The following is a 16,844-nucleotide window of genomic DNA, read 5'->3' as shown; positions in this document are numbered from 1 at the left end:
GAAGACACATTTCCCGGAAAATTACGTTTTTAATGCCATTGTGACGTCATGGGATTTGACTTTTTCAGGATGATTCATATACACAGTTAACAGAACAAGGTTTTAAATTAAAATAACTGTAATATTTAAATATATTTTTGAGGTAGAATCAAAAATATTAAGTTATGCATAAATTTCCTTGACAATTAGAAATAACACAAACAATATTCACTTTGAGCTACCTGGTCCCCAAAGACGGCTAGTACTAAATATATGAAATTAATTACCACATCATGCAAAAGTATTATGATCTAGTAAAATACTTGTCAGAATTTAAATATTTTTTTAATAATTTTTAAAACACGTTTAAGCGAAATTCATTATTTATATGGAAGGTGAGAAATTTAACGGATGAACAGCAAAACGATTCTCCCTTCTCAAGTCATTAAAAGGATAAGATCTGCTGTCCTTTTAAAAACAACTGAAAGAACACCTGTTCTTGTCCTTCATCTATATCGATAAACCTACCAACAACAAATCATGCTAAAATGGAATAATGCTATTCACAGGGTAATTATAGACACAACAGATAAGAGCCACGGAGCAATAGAATTCACGATTACCTTGGTGCAGAAAAAAAAAACCTACTTTCATAACATCAGTACTAGCTTCAGAGAAAAAGAATAGGATATAGTTGAAATTAAAATATTATAAGATGGAATTAACAAAAGTTATCGACTTTTTGATTCCAAAAATTTAAATTCTCTCAAACTTTTGAGCAATCATTTAATATTCAAACGGCGACCTATCCATGGCGAGATTAGAATGACAAAAAAACATTCGCCACTTAACGGAATAGATTATGAAAAATTTACTTAAAAAACACGCATTCTACAAAAATTAAGCAATAGCCAAAAACTGAATTACAGTTAACAAAAAATAAATAGCAGTTAAAAAGTTGTTACACTTGGTATTGAAATTTTAAAGCACTTATTAAAAGTGTTAAGGTCGTCAGAAAATTTTCCATAATTTTTATGAAAATTTATATAAAAAGAAATGTTTAACGCAATTTAATTTAGCAAGCTTATTTACTTTATTTCTGAAAATTCAGGTTCACACAATGAAAAAGAAATCACTTTAATACAGCTGTAAATTCAATTCTATGACTTAAAAATTAACAATATATGAGGGAAAAAAACTCTTTTGAATTTTGTTTATGAATATCAAAATTATTAAGAAGATAAAACGGAGATACATTTTAAAAATATATAATTAGTAAAAAATAATTCTTGAATTTGATTTTTATTTATTCTGTACATTTGCATTTAATCCTACAGGAGCCAAAACTTACCTCTTTAAACCGAGTTTTATATACAAACTGAATATTTTCGAATATGCCATATAAATTGAAATGCTACAAACTAGCTAACAATAGACAGAGAAAGCATTGTAAAAAAAGGGACATCGAAATGTTATTTAAAATGGGCAATCTAATATATGTCTCGAGTCCACCAATGCCATTATAGGAATAATATTTGCCAATCTGTTTTTTCCTATGTATATATATATATATATATATATAATATTATACTATATAGTATGTATAAATATTTCTATATATATATAAATACAATACTTCAAAATTCTAGAAATGGATAGAATTTTGCATACGATCCCATGACTAATATTGCAAATTTGTATCAAATTTTGTAAAATATCCGATGATCGAAATAGATACTTTTTTGTAACATATATTACAATAGCACCCTGTTACTTCTTGGCTGAAATTCTTGAAAAGTTTCTTTATTATTCTATGAAACTAGTAAGAGTACTAAAGCCATACTTATCCAAATTTTATTTATGTTCATGTTGTCATTGAGTTTAAATGAGATAACTGATACAAAAAATATTCAAATGTATACTGTAATTAATTATATATATAAGAAAGAAAATTAATCTACATGTTAAAAGCGCATTCTTATTATTTATTGCCAAATGGCAACGATCAAATGTAAACAAATTGTTACTTGAAGAATTTTTATAGCTGAACTTAATTCACGCTAATTATTGGTGCAATTAAGGTTTTACAGTCATATCAAGTAACAAAATTTAAAAGTGATTAATAATAATGAGAAAATTTCAAATAAAGGTAATTCATATTAATCTTTTAACAGTCTATAAAATCAATAACTTTTAGGGGAAAAAGGTAGCCGCCAAAGGTGACTAGTACTATTGATAAACGCATGACATGCATAGAATGGCTCGTTTCCATTAAGATGAAGAAAATGATGTCATACATTCTCAATTGTTTGTCAGTTTTACGTTATTGACCGGGTTGCGGATTGTTATTTTCTCTTATGCTTATTGAAAATATTAAAAATTCAGCTTCATTGCTGTCAATTGAAAGAAAATTGGAACAATTAAGAATTAATATGAGGATTTATTTCTGTTCGGATTAGGATTAGGATTCTAACTTAGGATTAATTCATCTATCTTTATATTATTTTTTAAATTTAATTTTAATTTCAGGAACTATAATATTGACAGGAAGAATTTGTTTAATACAGCGAATACGGGGAGCAATTAAAATAATAGAAAATATTAATGTGAAATATATTTAAAATTTTAGGAACATTTATTAAATATAGAGGAAGAAAATCACGTAAAAAAAATGTCACATCTGAAATGTTTAAACTTTATTTTTTTTAAATGGTCTAATCATTGATTTATGTGGCATCATATATTCCGAAAATTCTTAAGAGAAAATTGAAATTATAATGATATTTTGATTATATATTACAAACCAGTGGAAGTTATTTCCCAAAACCTTTCTTGTATGCTCTTATAAATGTGTTATCTTCTTCCCCTCATTAAAATTGTGGATATCGGATAAGACCGTGAATCTCTTCTATAGCATTGACAAGAAATAGAATGTTTGGGGTGAATTTAACACTTTTACTAAATAAATAAATCGAGCGATTTTATGCAACTTTTTGGCAATTAATCTCTGACATGCAGCGCCTGCTCAAATATCATAAAATCTAATAAGTATTTTGTCTGTTCTTTTCTTATATATTTATGACAAAATTTGATATAATAGTGACAAGAACATATTTCAAATTCTATTTATTTAAGGTGTATATACACATTTGAAACTTCGAAAATCGTTCTAAATATCGAATATTTTTTTATTGCTTAATAATGTTGTCTGATCCTTTAGCTTTCAAACGATACCAAGATGTCGTCAATATTCGAAATATTTCTCGAGCTATAATTATTTTTCTTGAGGTGCTTTCATTAAAAACTCTAGTTACGGTGTTTTTAAAACTCATTTTATGAAGAATGATATTTTTCAACTATGTTGCTTCATTCAAACAATCATAACTCAACAAGAAATGAACGAAATGGAGTTATTTATATATCAAAATAATCTGTATGATATAGCGGATGTTTTGTGCCTCAATCAAAGTTATATGTATAGAAATAAATTTTTTATAGCTATTTAAATGTTAAAATGACAGAAGAAATCTTGCCTTTTCTATTCATTGTTGATGAAAAAATTGTTTAAAAAAAACTATATCTTTTTATACCTTGATAGAGGCAGACAACATGAAGACTCATATTAGGCATCATTTCCAAGTAGAATTATGTGTCTGTACAAATTAGAATTTAAGATATCACGTTTCAAAAAATAGGCTAATTAGCTCATTAAATATTATTTAATTAATTAATAATTAATGTAATATGATTTTTTTTCTCACTGAAATGAGTTTAAACATATATTAATGACCTACTGTGAAAAAACTGGATTTTTAAAGTTAAAATTTAAAAAAAAAATGTCAAGTGTGTACGTGCACCTTAAATAAATGTGTTTGCATGCATACAAAAATACCGAAAGCGATCAACCCTTTGTAAGATTTAGTTCAACATTTAATAATAATAATCTTCATTTTAGATGTTAAACCTGCCTACCAAATTTTATTTATTTAGATTTTTGCGTTTTGTAGTCATTGTAGACAGTCATGCAGACAGACTTATTCTGAAAGAATTTCTTTCAAAATCTAATAATAATCCAAAAATTTAGCTTGAAGACCATATATCAAATTTTGTATCTCTAGCTCAAAGAATTTTTGAATTATTGCATTCAAAAACAGACAGATATGCCAACTAACTATCAGAGAGAATGACAAAATGTGTTTTTAGAATTCGGGTAGATCTCAAACTTGGGGATTAGTCAAAATTTCGTGTTTCAATTGTTTGACAATTTCAATATTTTCTATATACTTGGTATGCGAGGGTATGAAAATAATTATAATTTTAGTATCTCTTTCTAAGTAGGCATTTACTACCCAAGAGTAGCAGTGTGCCAAATTTGGTTGTTGCAGGTCCATCGATCTTGCTACAAAACGTTTTGCATATTTCTTAATCATGCATATTGCATAATACAAATACAGACACAATGAGTTAGTCTTAAACTTATAAAATATTAAAAGATTTAAAACATAGTCAAAAATGGAAAAATTTAATATAAAATCATTAAATAGATAACTATCTACTCCAAAACAATATCAAATTTCTTATGTCGGTGTATAATTTTAAAATTGGTCATTCATTTTGGTTCTCAAACAGTTTTTTATTGGTGCAAGTAAAAGTATTTGATTGCATAATGGACAGAGTGAATCACCCTTGAGTCACTTTATGAGTTATATCTTTAATTGATAATATGGTAAAAAGTCAAAAGAAGAATATAAAGAAAACTTATTTTCAATTTTCGGAGATTTTCTAACACTCTTTTCCGAAATACCATGTAAATCAATTTGAAAACAGTTTTGAAACGATTTTAACTATAAACGGTCTTTTATTAAGCACTTTTAACTGATTTCGTTTTTTTAAAGGGTGAATTTTATCATCGATATTTTATTCCCTTCTTCATTTGATAGTGTTCCGAAATGACATGGAATTATTCGTTCCCGATGGCAACATGATATCTTTAAAACGTCTAATTACGAATTAATAAACCAGTTTAACGAAATATAGATTTCATATATATTGGCATTCAGAAAAACAGTAATTTTAAGATTTCCTAATACTTATATAATCATTCATTTTAAATAAATTAAAAATTAAAAAAATAAATAACACTGTATAAAAACAGATGAAATTAAAATAAAAAGCTTTTAAACACTCTGTCTTTACGGCGCTAATAGAAAATGGAAAAAAATGAATATTGTAAGAGGATAAGTGTTAAAATATTTATTCTCAGAATGACAATGATACTAAGGCGAAATAGAATATTTAATATTTAATACTCTAGCAGAATATTTAATATTCTAGTCGAATATTAAATAGCTTTATTATTGTAACAGAACATTAAATATTTAAATGAATAAGAATATGTATTACTGCAAAGTGAGCAAATTTAAATGTTTTTTTTTTACAAGAGAGCTTTTTATATGATTGTTTAAAATATGGAAACGCATAAATTTTTAGAAAGATGCTCGATTTGGTAAAATAGTTTGAAGAGGATGTTGTAGCAGCAGAGTGATTAGGCTCGACTCCAGGTAATGCTTAGGTGTTTTATTAAATATCTAATTGATACATTTTACTTTCTGGTATACAAAGTATAGAGAAAGAATAGTAATCGTTGAAAAAATTCGGGCTCGAGTTTTTGATGAATTTTCATGTTTCAACCTCCCTGAAATCGAAAAACACATTTTTGGAAAATGTCCGTCTGTCTGTGACAATTCAAAAACGCATTGAGCTAGACTGTTGAAATTCGTTCTATCAAATTTTGTGTAAACTTCGGCCGTTCTAATATAAATTAACCTTTATTCGGGAAAAAACTGAATACCATTTTTATTCATGATATGGTGTAAGGAAAAGTATGGCAAAAGATATTAATACTTTTTCAAACATCATGCAATTCAAAGCAAAGTAATTTCTTTTCAAACTGCCAGAAATACCGAGAAAACAAGTTAAATGTTAATTAAGTTGTTTAGCAAGCATATGTCAGAATGTTTAGAAAGCATTTCTGACAATGCAAATGCCGTGCAACTATTCATCAAAATCTTTACTTCTGTTTTTCCTTCTATTCCTATTGCATGGTTAACATTTTCTAAAATTATATTCACCGATTGTCATTTTAAGGCACGAAACAACTTTCATGACATCTCAGTGACGCAAATAAATAGCTGTAACAGATGCGCATTAACAGAGTTTCTGTAAAATTTGTTAAAATATTAGTTCAACTACAATAGTTACAAAAGCTCTCAAAATAATCTTCTTTGATGTATTTGCAGAAATATGACATTTGAGATAAAAGAGGAAATGGGATCTTTATTAATGACGGAAAAGGAACTTCCATAGTAATATCAAATATTCGAAGTCAGAATAATATATGACGGCCATATTTTATTTGTTAAATGACTGCTGTTGCAGCATTTTTAGAAGTAGAATGTTTAATGCCAATGTTTAGGTGAAATAATTAAATATTTAACATATTATTAAGTAGCTGGAAACAGCTTTTATATAAAGAATAGATTAATACAATATAGATAGTCATTAAAATAATTCTTAGTTTCTAATTAATTATATATCTAAGGGTATCATAGGAAAAGACGAAAGTTTTAAACATATCTTCAAAATGTTACTAACAGTGTTTCACTAAAGAAAAAAATCAGTAAATAAGTTATTATTTAAATATAATTTTTGTAATAGAAAAAAATCAAAGAGTATCACTATGATCAATATATCAGTATACACTATGCGGTTCCTGCATAATAATATGAGCAATTTTATCCATTACAAACATACGAATTTAAAATAAAGTATATTTACTATTTTTAATTTTCAGATTAGTCGTTTTTAAAATATAATTTTAATGTAAAATTCTATATCATATTTTGATCAGAAATGTAATATAATTTTTGTCAAAGAAAAAATCAAGTATATCTATAAATTATTAGTATTCAATATGTGGTTTGTATATAGTGATATGAACAATTTTATCTATTACAGATATAGGATTTTAAAATAAAAAAACATTGACTATTTTGAATTTTTGAATTGGCCCTTTTTAATAATGTAATTTTATTGTAAAATTCGATATCATATTTTGTCCATACATGTGAAAATTTTATAATTTTCTGTTATAAGTAACTTTGAAGCCATCAAAAATCATTCAAATATTTTTAATCTCAGCAATTTTTATCTACTGATTTATAACAAATTTTTAAATTAGAATTTATTATTTCATACTTTTTACAATTCATCATTTTGAGCAAAATATCTTGCTCATATGTTTGCAACAATCATCAAATGTTCTATTTTCATATTTGATTTCAAGGGAAGATGTATATCATAAAGCTTAAGAAGAGATGTATGACATATTAAGAATTTATTTAATGCTAAAAGTTTGGCCTTGTTGTTTTTCAAGTGTTGATTGTAGAAAAAAATCAGGGAATCTACACAATTGAAAATACACCGGCCAATCACTGTTGATTGTTTTTTGTCATGAATGCTTTACATAATATGACATAATATGAGCTAATAGGTATTCCATATTCATATAAGATAGTAAATGCATTCATTTGAACTGTTTTATTTCTTTTGCTTAAAAATTCTTCTGAACATTTATGATACACTCAGTATTATTTGTATTACAATATATCAATAACAATAATATTATTAAATGATCAGTTGAATTGTATACCCCAAAAGTTTGAATTGTATGCATCTAAAAGGTTTCCCAGTACCGTCTACAAAAGAATTTTCCTATCCAAGAAACTTCTTTTTTTCTTTCTCATTGAAAAGGATAATTTTACATTCTCTGCAATAAGGATATCAGATATAAATGTTAGAACCAAGTCTCTATATGCCAAAAAATTATATAAATTTAATTCAACTTTTATGCAAATTTAAGTGTTTTTGAAAATTATGTATAAAAGAGAATAATATAAATGGTAAAAATATTTTCTTTCTAAAAGTTGACGTTTCCCCTCTTCCATCATTTTTCCAATGAATAGATATTAATTGCAAAGTTGATCTGAGTGTTAGTAACTATAGATATGATAGGAATGATTTATTTCCTTCTAAAAATGAAAACAGTTTCTCGAACTAATGATTACTTATAAACAAAGTTATAATTTTATATCCAAATTTTCGAGTGTTGCAAAACTTCTTTTTTTGACAAATATTTGTAAAAATTGAAGAAGTTGCAGAATTATATTCAACTTTACAGAATTACAACCGAATTAAATACTGATTTTGTATCGCTAGAAAAAAAATTGAATGAAAATGAAGCGTTTCCCTTGAAGATTTAGAATCCTCAAATTCAGTTTTGAGACTTTTAATTTGTTCGAGCAATTTTGATACACTGCATTTCCATTCAAAATCTATTTTTTCTAGAATATTATTAATAATTTCAAAAATTAAACAACAAAAGCCAAAAAAAGTTGTTATAATTGTTGATCTGTAAAATGTAATAATGTTTGGTGTAGTTTGAGAAAAATACACAACCATAAGCTGCGAACTGATGAGAAGAAATGTTCGAAATTTCAGCTGTATTCACAACACAATAAAGACTCCACCAGAAAAGAGGCTGAAAAATAAAAATAAATGTTGAAAAATGCCTGCTCCTTCATCATACGAACAAAAGAATAAACAACGTTCAGTATTCTTGCACAAAAGATTCATTCAGTGGAACGATATCAGTGAGTGGTATACGAAAAAGTAACAAACAAAAAGGATTTTAAAGAAAAATAAATTTAAAATTTCGAACTTAAATTTGTAGAAAACATCAAAACATATATAAAAAAATGTATAGGTGACATAGCACTGCATTCCATTTTAGAAAAAAATCGTTTTCATTAGAATAAAAGATTTTTTAATTCGTTTCTGTTCTTTAATGCTGTCTTTAATGTTTTCTGTTCTGCTCGGTAAGAGAGCTAAGCGGAACAATACGCTTCAATAAATTTAAAGAATTGCAAAATATTTTACATTAATCTAAATCTAAAGATAAATAGTATGTTAAAAAGGAGAAAAAAAAACTTAAAGAGCATTAAAGTTTCTGAACTAATGGGTTTTATATAAAGAATATATTTTCCCCCGAAACTACCTCATCTAAGTTCTAAAAGCTGACATCATTAGGTTCTCTTCCCAAATCAAATACAATAAATGTAAAAATTAGATATTTGCATTGTAACTTTTTCGGTTCAGAAACACAAGATTTATCTAGCTACTTCTAGCTATATCATTCTTTTTTCACTTATTTTTCATTGGAAGTGTTTCTGAAATAAATCTTATTATACATTACATTTTAGAAATTTAAGTAATAAATTGATTAAATAGAAATAATTTTTATGCCATTTTATACTTCCTTTTAATTACTTTGGAAAGGCCTGAAACTGATTAATGAATATACCACGTGATGGAATTAATTACTTTTTTTTTCAAACAATTGAATTAGCAAGGCACTTTGACGAAAGCTAGTTATATTAAAATATTTCAATTTATAATATTAATGTTAGATATTCACATAATACAAAATAAGAAAAAGAAAATAAAAGAAATAAAGATTTAAAGAAAACTTATCTTGAATTTTTAAAAAAATGTTTAAAGCTAATTAGATATTTTTCAGAAGCGTCTGTCAATGTAATTCTTTTCAAGGTAATAAATGGCCCTGGTGGTGAATAGCTTATAAGCCAGTTAACAGCTACGCTACACGGGCACTTCTTTTTGTATTGTGGTCATGTTACTCGGCTGCGCACCACAAGGTCCCAGGTTCTACCCTCGCTCAATTCAATTCCCCACACCCTTAACAACGCTCTAATACTGCCGCATACTTGCTTATCGCTCTAAACCAGGAACAATCTAACAAATTTTTGTGCTTTTATATTTGGTATTAACAATTTTGTAAGTAAATATTTCGTTTATAGTATAGCTTTTTTATTATTATTATTTTGCTACCCTTTTATAAATGTTTTCTTCGAACCGTTTGAACTTTGAAACTGTTTTCATGTTAAATATTTCAGAAAGGAAAAATTTTTTTGTAGCAATATATCCTGTTATTTGCCTCTTTCATTACAAAATTATGAACCGAAAACATCACCTACATTTTCATTAGCTTCGTGAAATGAAGAATGGTAAAGAAAAACTTAAATATGAAATCGCTTGAAAAGCGTCTATACGATTAGAGAAACTTATGTTCTTTATATTCTTTTATGTTCTTTATATTCAAGAACCAGAGGAAGTGATCTCCCCAAACCTTTCTCGCATATTCTTCTGTTAAAGTTAATTGCCCCTCTACCGCACAAAATTGGGGATATTGGGTAAGACTTCAATTAACGTGCCTAGCATTGATGAACAATAGTTAGCAATATAGATCTTTGGCCATGAATCTAGCATTTTTATTGAATCTATGGCGAGAATATGCACATAAGATGCATTTTTTACTAGCCGATTGACATCAAAATTTGGCACAAAACTATAATTGTAGTCGTAATATAACATACTGAATTTCTGTGCTTGAAGCCATTCCGTTCATGGATAACTGCATTTAGGTATATACGAACAACCAAATTAGAATAATTATTAGAAATACATATTAAGTTTACAGCCAAAGAGTACAGTTTACATTTTTGTTTAAATCTATAAATTTTGCCATCATTTCATATATTAAATTTCTAATGTCCAGCACAAAGTTTTTTTTTTTTTGAGTTATCGTGTTCGCAGACAGATGGACAGTTATAATTCCAAAAATGAGCCTTTCAGCCTCTAGAAAGTTTGAAAAGCAGAGTAAAGATTAAAATAATAAAAAATTATTAAATGAATTGGAAAGGTTGAATTGAATGCATTACTGGAAAATTTTATGACACTTTTTCTAAGATATTAAGCCAAAACTAAACTATTGGCCATTGAAGTAAAAGATCTCAAAGGGAAATTGATAATCAAAGTTTTGAAATAAGCTACTGCCTTAATTATTTGTTTGTAACGTACATTTCTAATACATTATGCAAAAGTCTAGGAATTTTTCCCTTTCTGTTCTGATCGATTTGAATGGAAGAAGCTCCTGTTTAATGAATGCTGTTTAATAATCTCTTAGACAACCTCAGAATTTTAAGCTTGACAGCACGTTTTCATTCAAGTATATTCGTAAAAATAAGTTGAAAGGAGTTTGCAGGGCATTCCTGAATTCAGCTAAACTTATTATGAAGTATTTTTTCTTTTTAATTTTTCTAATGAATAATTTATTGATTTTTATATGAAAGTGATTTTATAAGAAATCTTCCAACACTAATTGATTTCGTATTCTTTTGATAAGTGGGCAGTGTTTATCTATTTGATTCTTACTGTTTCAAAGCCATCAATGGTAATTTTTCATGTCTTCTGTTTATTCATCGAAATAATTCTCATTATGTAGTCAATTCCGTCACTTCATTCTATTTTCAATAAAAGACGTTATATATATATATATATATATATATATATAAAACGTCTTTTATTAATAATAGAATGAAAGGAATTGGCTATATAACGCGAGAGAGAGAGAGAGACGTTATTTAAAGTGAAAGTTAAAGTAAAGTTTATTTTAAGTAAAATATCAAACATGAACCGTCAAACGATTTTTTTAAATTAAAAGTGATTGCTCTGATAATTTTTCGTTTCGTTAAATTTTTATTTTGAAGTTTCTTGCTTTAAATATACCATATGGCATCTTCTTGGCAAGCGGAAATCAACGAATTTGAGCCAATTTAATGTTTAAATGATAATGATGTGCGGCCATATTGAAAAATTATATTCCTCTTTGATTATCGAATTCATTTGCCATTTATAAAAGCTGCATAGAAGAAGGCATGTTGATTTCATCTATCATAGGTCGAATATTCAAGTTCATTCAAAGTAAGGGTTCGTCCTATTGAATGATATTTTTAAATTAAGACACAATACCATGATAAAAATTCGTAATGTAGTTCCGCATAAAAAACATAGTAGTAATCGTATGTTCGCATAAAGAATGTAGTAATTCCTAATTTTTTTCTCTTTTTTTTATCTGGATTTGTTCATTAGTTCTAATTTCAGATCCAAGATTTAATGTTATTTTTGTCTTGTTTTATTTCTCAGATTATTTAAATCAAATACTAGCTTTATAAATTGTCACTTTTTCCATATTTTTCAAATTTTTGGCTCATAGCTTCCTATTAAATAAATACCCAAAATCAAAAATACAATTCCATCGATAGGAAGGCATTCGAAATTTTGATAAATCAATTAAAAACAAGATAAATTTAATATTAATGTCCTTTCGCCAACAGTACATTTTTAAGGCGATTTAAAAGGGCGCTGAATAAAATCTTGACAACTTTATGTTACAAATTTAAAAACTGTTTGTCACTACTGCCTGTAATAACTAAGATAGCGAATTTTTGAAAGTTCGCCCTGATTTTTTTACATTCTTGATGGAAAAACAGAAATTAATCTTAAATCTTATAAATAAAATGTCTCCCTTCAGTTTTTAGTAGCATTTTAATCGTTGTAGCTGTTTAACGAACTGAATTGTAGCCCGAGGAACGCTATTGAAAGTGAAAATTAATGGAGCTGTAAAATATTATTAAAAATTGCAAATAATTGATATAAATTGCATAGGGCTAACTTTTCATCAAAATTTAAACACAGCTTTTGAAAAATTGGAATATATGCTGGTTTAAGTGTGAAATGAAATTTCTAATTAAATCAGCAGAAGTGATCACCCAAAAAATTCTCGAGTGCTCTCTAATAAAGGCATTATCTCAGAAAACGCCTTGCATGACATTCGCCTGCAATAGTTACAAAATATTAACCTTTTGCCGTCTGTTTATAATTCTATCGTATCATCCTTGGCGAGTTTTTTTTTTTTTTCGATTATTCCCTGGTTAAAAGTTAAAAGTATTTGAAAATCGAATTTGTGTTTTAGACACTTTTTTTCCATCAGTATAAAACGGCGATTCTCAACCTGTGGGGCGCGCCCCCCTAGGGAGCGCGAGAATATACAGGAGAAAATATTATTTTAAAAAAATGATTAACTGACTGAAAGGAAAGCACACATGCACATATTAAATATGTCGAAATGTATTTTCTTTTCTAACTTATTAAAGTAAAACAACTTACTAAATCAAAACATACTAAATTAAAAACAAATTTAATAATTATTAGTGATTTTCTTGGGCCTGTCTTGCAGAGCAAATTTTTTCGAAGGAAGGCTTAGTATTAGAAATAGCCACTCTCAGTTCTGTTTCTATATTTTGTTTTCAAAGAAGCCACAGCAGAAAATCCAGTTTCACAAAGGTAGGATGTTGAATGGTAATAGAATGTGAAATGTCCTTGTTTTTAGTGCAGAAAAATCATCCTTACTGCTGCCCAAATTTCAAATATTGATTTATTATTAAATTGTCTTTTAGTTTCGCCACTTGTCGTGAAGTCTATGAATTTTTCTTCCTCATCAATTGAGAGTCCTTCCGAAGTCTTATGAAATGGATCCCTAATCCACTCGTAACTTGCTATCAGTTTATCATCAGCATGAAAATACTTTTTAAAATTCTTTGCCAGCGTGGCTAAATGATTTTCAATGGTTACAAAAACAACTTTTACATGTTCTTCTTCAGCCTTATAAGTTTTAGTACAATCATCCACATTTGCAAACATTGTTAGGTTTTTTGCTTTAAATTTCTGCTCCACAATTTCAATTTTCTACAAAAAGCATTAACTTTATCACTCGTATCCATTATATGTGTATTTGCACCCTGGAGTTGAAGATTCAAGCTATTTAATTTCTCGAATATTTCGACCAAGTACCTCAATTTCATCACAAATAAACCATCGAGAAAATTCTCGGCCTCTTGTCTGTTTTCTTCTTCTAGGAAAAGGGCAATTTCTTTTTTTAACAAATTCATAAACACGTTGTAAAAATTTCCCACGTGATGACCATCTTGCCTCGCAATAAAATAGAAACGCTGAATGTACTGAACCCATGTCTTTACAAAGTGCGGAAAAGATTCTTGATCTCAGGGGTCTCATTTTTATATAATTTACTACGGTTACAACCGTAGTTAACACAATATTCAAACCAGGACTCATTTCTTTCGAAGCCAAAGCTTCTCTGTGGATCATGCAATGTGTGCACTGAGGCGAGTTTTGTTTTACAAGTGCTTGTATACCTTGGAATCTTTCGGACATTCAACGAGCACCATCGATGCATATTCCGACGTAATTTTTCCATTCTGTTTGCCTCGCTCATAAAATCTTTTAAAATAGCAAATAATGCGAGCGCTGATGTTTTGAGTTCTATTGGTTTGCAGAAAAGTAGATCTACTACTGACATATTATCACAAATTCGAAGATAGGAATTAAATGAGCATCTTTATTACTATATGTTGCTTCGTCAAGCTGTATTGAAAATAATTTGTCGTGCAACTTGGAGAAAAGCTGACACTGTACATTTTCAGCTATATCACCAATTCGACGAGCAACAGTATCATTTGAAAGATGTATGGACTGCAATTGTTTTGAAAAATTATCTCCAAACATAGTTTCTACAATCTTAATTTCTGCTGGCAAAATAAGGTCTTCACCAATGGTGTGAGGATTTTTTTTGCATATGGCTATTTTATATGAAACTTTGTAAGATGCAATTAAAGCTTTTTTATTCACAGACAAAGATTCTTTAAAAAATGATTTTTTGCTTTTTATATGATTTTAATTTTAATTCGAAGAATTCTCTGGCTTTTTGACGTACTCACTATGAAGCGTTTCCAAATGTCGTTTAAGTTTATTTGGTTTCATGCTATCTGCGGCTATCATTTTTGAGCAAATTATACAGAGGGGCCATTCTTCTTTATTTACTTCAGTACTGGTAAACCCAAAATTTAAGTATTCTTGAGAATATTTCCTTGATTTTATTTTCGGAACCACGCTCGTCTGTGTACTTGCTAATGCTTGTCTATCGTCTAATGCTTGCTTACTTCCGCTTAAAAATTTATTCAAGAGTCTGCATAAATCTACTGCCATGAATATTTAATATGGTGAATTGCAATTAACACGAAAATATATATAACATACACATTCACGATAGATTCGGTAGCGATAAAAGGATCGACTCGAATGAGACTGGCTGGAATTGAAACTTGCGTTATCGAACATTTTCCTTCTTCCTATGAGAAAACACTTGCACCACGCATGCTCGAGACGGCATTAGTCGTGAGGATTCCCTTCCACAAATATTGCTTATTTTTTTCACTTTTGTTTTGTCATGCTTCTGTTTTATTTCTTTTATTGTTCGAAAAAATGTATTCCCGATTTCTAAATTTAGCTCACCCTGTCTAGGTTAACTTTCATTTACGAATTTTCCAACTTTCATATTCTTTTACGTTATCTCCCTGTTTGGTTTTCATTTCAAATATAATATTTAAATTTTCTCCGCTGTCATTCGCTTCATCTGTTCACCGCTCGCTTGTCGAAAATGCAAGATATGGTTTCTCGTCAACGTTGACTCGCTTTTACTCTTGTTTTGGCAGTTGGTTAAAAATAATTTAAAACAGAATCCAAAATACTCAATATATTGTAAGCGGGGGGGGGATGTAAAATGATGATTGAAAACTGGACCACGAATACTGAAAGGTTGAGAAACGCTGGTCTAAAACAAAAATTTGACACAAAACTGCACTTGTGATGACAAAAAAATCATACCATATTTCATAATTTTAAGTCATTGCGGTTTTGAGTTATCGAGTTTATATGTTTATAAAATTGCAGATCAACAGTCGGTCAATCACTTATTGAAATTGGCTCAAAATTTGACAAATGTTTAATCATAGATGTTAAATCTTTATTCCGAATTTTATCCATTTAGTTTTCTTCGTTTTGTAATTATCGTGTTAGCTAACATTCAAACTACGAGAAAGATAGATTTCTTCCGATTGGATTTTGCACAAAATTTGATAAAAATCTACAAATTCGGCGTAAAGACCATATACCAAATTTAATCTGCCTAACTCAAAGCGTTTTCCGTTATCTTTGTCACAGACAGACAGACAATCTCCAAAAATGTGTTTTTAAAATTCAGGAAGCTTCAAATCGTTTGGATTTGTCAAAATCTCGATTTAGAATTTTTGGACAGTTAAAATATTTTCTCTCTTCACATATATCGTGCACGAAAAGTAAAAAATTATTAAAAATGCATAAAAATCCAATGCATTGCAAATATAGAACTTATTTTGAAATCGAAATGCCTAATGTTCTTTAAAAATGAATACTACAAAGAAAACGCTCGTCTGCCTTTAAAGTCTCTTATTACTTCATTTATACATTATGTCCCACACGCTCACTAGATGTTCAAAATTCGGAGATTTTCTGAGAAATATAAGTAATAAATCGGGTTTCCATTAATGGAAGGGAAAGTAACATTCTTTCGATTCATCGCAGAGTGCATTCAAATTTTACTGGAAGTGCTCAAGACAAACCATTTGAGGATGCTTTTATGAAACGAATTCTCCAGTGTTACAAAGCAGCTTAGGCTGTGTTGAATACCTGGGCGCAATTTGAAAGCCGATTAGTAAAATAATATCTGATCATTTCCAAATACCGACTGAATGGTTTCCTTAATCTACAAATCCTGTTTAGTGCAATATCTAAATTTTTAATCGCAATTGTTACCTAATCTATAAATCCTGTTAGAGCAATATTTTAAGGTTTTACGAATGAAATAGCAATTTATACCTCTTTGGAATCAAACCTTTGATATTAGTGAAAATAGCGTAAGCTGAAAACAGAATTAGTATCAAATGAATAATCATTTATGACATAGCGGCTTTATCTGATGGCTTTATCTTTCATTC

The sequence above is a fragment of the Argiope bruennichi genome, chromosome 3, assembly GCF_947563725.1.
Source record: "Argiope bruennichi chromosome 3, qqArgBrue1.1, whole genome shotgun sequence".
Classification (NCBI taxonomy): Eukaryota; Metazoa; Arthropoda; class Arachnida; order Araneae; family Araneidae; genus Argiope; species Argiope bruennichi.
This window is presented reverse-complemented; position numbering follows the sequence as displayed.